Raw genomic sequence first — 4,509 nt, forward strand, 5'->3', positions numbered from 1 at the left:
ATATTGGGTGTTACAAAATTTTTCAGACTCTTCTGAGCAAAAGGTGAATTCTGAATGTTGTTCCTTTAAAAAAGGAATCATATGTGGTGACATGCTTTGTGTGGTAGAAGTGACACTTCAGGGATTTCATGGCTAACAAAAGTGATAACAGCTTTTAGCTGCTTCTCCTTCTCTTTGGGGATCTGAAACTTGAGATATATGAGCTGACGTATAGGTGTCCATCTGGTGTGAAGTTTCCATATTTAAGAAGCCACATGGCAATAGATAAAGATGTCCAAGTAACCCTCAAATTTCAGTACCTAATCATTTGAGTCTTAGTGTCAATCTCTAGAAACATAAATGAACAAACCAACCTCAGCCTCTGGCTGACCTAGCTCATGCCATGTAGAACAGAGATGAGCTATCTCCACAGAGTCTTGCCTAAATTACAGATAAGTGAGCAAACAAAATGCCAATGTTTCAAACTGCTCAGATTTGTGTTGGTTTATTATGCAGTGCTGCAACTGAAACACTTACATATGTATAAATCAAGAGAGAGTACCATGGACATGTTACAGAAACTTAATGTGTCCTACGTAACTCAGAGGGACAGTTGAGATACTTGCCCTGACTATTGAATGTGTTGACTCTTAAATACACAAAAAATGCATTCAAACTGAGATTTCTAGAACCCTTTTTTGTTCCACTGAATAGTTGTATTTAATAATAGAAAAGTCAGAAGTAGGAAATAATATATGTGCTTTTAAGTCATTGTCTTTGTGGCATTTTCTGGGTAAAGTTCAAGCAAAACACTAACTGGTATTTTTTAAAGAGTTTTCTCTATATATTATAAAGTGATTAAAAGTAAAAAAGGGAAGTGAATATGGAAAATTGAAGTATTTGGCTCTAATTTTTGCCCTACTTTAACCCATATTCTCTGTCATATAACTTTACAGTGCCAGCCCATTATGGACAAGCTCCACCTCATCTCTTGAATTTGAACTTGGCCTTATGACTCATGATCAGTGGATGTTAGTTAGTAGACTTGAAGCCATGAAAAGGCTTATAAACACCTTTATATAATCTGCTTGTGCATTTGTGTCTCTGTTAATTCCATTAAAACATGCCTGAGGTTACATATAGGAGGTTCGACCGCGTGCAGTAGAGCGGAAAATACCAGTAGCCTAGTCTCCCAAGAAAGGACCATCTAAATCAACTGACAGTCAGCCAACCCAGATGTAGAACTGAGGCAGGCAGAGATTGAAAACAACACCCAACCAAGGTCAATATAAATCTCTTTCTCTCGGACTCATGAGATTATTAAAAGCATATTGTTGAAGCTTGCCGAGTTTCTGTATGGTTATTATGCAGCACTGACAGTGAATATAGCTTGTATTTAATTTCAACAAATGACTTCAACATTACAATGGGGAAGAAAGTTACACATGTGTAAGAATGGAATTTTTACTTGACTAATAATTTGACAATGCCTTTTTTGTGTCTATATTTGTAGTTCAGATACCTTAAAATGTCTTGTAGTGTCATAAGAAGTACAAGGTTGTCTGAGAAAGAATAATTAACTCAGGATTCCAGTGTGCAAAAGATTACAGGAAAAGATGAAATGCAACAGAATATGAAGTAATGGGAGCAACCACTAAAAAAACTAAAAAGAGAGGTATAACTGATATGCTAAGAAAAGAGAGAAAGTCAAATCATATAAAATGATCAGTTAAGACCAAAAAAGGTGATTGTGCCGAGGATTGTGGCTGTGTGGGCGCCAGAGGTAAGGTGCAGGGACCGGGTGGTCACTGCTCTTCTCTGTCCACCTTCCAGTGCCCAGACTGGTTAGGGTTAGGTAGTGAGAGGTTCCTGGAGGACCTGGGCCTGGTCTTCTCCTTTTGTCCTTGGGTGTCAGGTGATATGCAGAGTTGACCACCTACACTGACCTTCACTGTCCCAGAAACCCTGATTATCTCCAAAGTGAAGATCAAAAAAGTCCATTTACATCAACCTCAAATAATAGGCCCTGAAATGTGTGTTTTGTGCCAATGATATCAGAAATATTGTTTATAATTAGGCTTTGGTAGTCCTGAGAAAGGATGCTTTCTGCTATCTGTATCTGGCTTGGAGTTCCTGTATATTTTTCATTATAAAGTTCTGTTGGGGTGAATCAAATGAATCACCATTTCACTTCATTGTCTTGGAATGTCTGAGAGGACTTAGTGTCTAAAAATAGTTGAGTACAAACAGGCGGTTTGATGATAAGTATTAATTAAAACCAGATAACATTATTTTGGGCTTCCCAGGTAGCAAAACAGTAGAGAATCTGTCTACCAATGCAGGAGACATGAGTTCAATTCCTGGATCAGGAAGATCCCCTGAAGTAGGAAAGGGCAACCCACCCCAGTATTCTTGCCTGGGAAATCCCATGGACAGAGGAGCCTGGAGGGCAGGCTCCTCTGTCCATGGGGTCATAGAGTTGGACATGACTGAATGACTGAACAGATGCATTGTTTCTTAAACCTTTAAGCTATTTAAACAACAGTGAATACCTGCTGGACATGTCGTGGTCTGTTATAGGAATATCTGTGATTCTCTTAATCTCAACCATGCTGTCAAAAGGCTTACAAAATTTCCTAAAAATTGCAAACTCTCATTTAATATATACAAGAGTATTCCAAGGATTAATAAGTCAAAGGAAGTTTTTAGGAACTATACCAATACTTTGATTACCTAGGCAAGTTGTCATTACAGGCATATCTTAGTGACTCCTCTTTGAATTTGATCACAGCTGGTATGGGATCATCTGTCCAGGGACAGAGTGGAATCTTTTCAGTGGTCGGAAAAGAGTATCAATAACCCTTGAAGTGTTGTGTTTATATGCCAAGAGGCTGCAATGAAGATCAATTCAATGAAAAAAGCTTTGTGCCCAAATCAAATGTCAAGTCTATGTCTTCTCCCACCATTATGGCCACTGGGGCTGCAGAGTTAACCTTGAAAGATTCTAATTGGCATCTTCAATCAGAAGCTGATCGTGTGTTGCAATTGGCACGGGAATGGTTCCTCTTGGAGTTATTTCTGAAACTGCTGTGATGTTTCAAACAAAAGGTTACAATAAAGTCAACCCATTCTTTGTCCCCCAGTTTCTGATCAATATGGCAGCAGGCCAGGTCATCATTCAATATAAAGTCAAGGGCCCCAATCAAGCATTACCCACAGCCTATACCACAGAAATTTATGCAGTGGGAGACTCTTAGATTTATAACACATGACTCTACTGACGTGATGGTGACTGGAGGTACAGATTCTCGCATCAGCCGTTTATCACTTGCTGGATTTTCCAGAGCCTGGGCTCTGATCCTAAGTTAGCATGTCTACCATTTCATCTAGAGACGGCTTTGTAATGGGAGGAGGTGCACTGTGCTGGTGGTAGAAGAAAGGAGCAGGCTGTACAAAGAGGGGACTGGATGTATGCAGGCATCTTGAGCTGTGGACTCTCAGGTGATGCCAGTCACATGACTGCCCCCAGTCCTGGAGGAGAGGTGCTTTAAGGTGTATGGCTGCTGCTGTAAAGATGCAGGTGTATAACCTGAAGAGATATCCTGTATCAACGTGTATGATACTTCCACACTGTTGGGAGACGCTGCCAAAAGCAAAACCATTAAACATCTTTTCAAAGGCCATGCATACTCCCTTGCCATTTCCTTCACCAATGAGCCATGGGACACCTGCTGGGGGCTGCCGGGGACACTGAGGAAGATTACCACCCGGGCTTGCTGTTATAGAAAACTGCCATCTACTTTAAACCTGGACTGTACAGAATCACAATTGGGTCTCAATCATGTTCCATTCAAGGCATGCACAATCCCCATTATCTGCATCCTGCACCAGAGTGGTACACTTGGTACAGCTGATGAACCTACAATGACACATCATTATCATACAAAATCCATAGTTTACATTAGGTTTCACTCTATGTTGTGTACTCTATGAGTTTGGACAAATGTATAATGAAATGTATTCATCGTGATAAAATCATACAAAGTACTTTTACCATCCTAAAAATTCTCTGTGCTCTGCCTGTTCTACCCTCCCTTCCCTTTAACCCCAGGCAACCAGTGCTCCTTTTTTTACAGTTTCTATAGTTTTGTCTTTTTCAGATATCATCTAGTTGGAATCATATAGTATGTAGACTTTCAGATTGCATTCTTGCACTTAGTAATATGCATTTACAAGTCCTCCGTGTCTTTTTATGGACAGATCTTTTTTTTTTAGATGCTGACTAACATTTCATTTTATGTGATGCACCATAGTGTATTCATGTTTCTACTGAAGAATGTTTAAAGTAGATCCAAGATTTTGTAATTATGAATAAGGCTGCTATAAAACATTCATATGCAGTTTTTTGATGGAAGTAACGTATAGTTCACAAAATACCAATGACTGCTATTGAATTATATGATAATAGTATGCTTAGTTTTGAAAGAAACTACTAAATTGTACTCCAAAGTGGCTGTATTATTTTGCATT

At 39.2% G+C, this 4,509-nt stretch overlaps 1 pseudogene; it reads left to right on the forward strand.

Moving 5' to 3' along the window:
* The first annotated feature begins 2,588 nt into the window (after positions 1-2,588).
* LOC101107099 (3-oxoacyl-[acyl-carrier-protein] synthase, mitochondrial-like) lies at positions 2,589-3,972 on the forward strand (annotated as a pseudogene).
* The last annotated feature ends 537 nt before the right edge of the window (positions 3,973-4,509 follow it).

The sequence above is a fragment of the Ovis aries genome, chromosome 6 (assembly GCF_016772045.2).
Source record: "Ovis aries strain OAR_USU_Benz2616 breed Rambouillet chromosome 6, ARS-UI_Ramb_v3.0, whole genome shotgun sequence".
NCBI classification, from domain to species: Eukaryota; Metazoa; Chordata; class Mammalia; order Artiodactyla; family Bovidae; genus Ovis; species Ovis aries.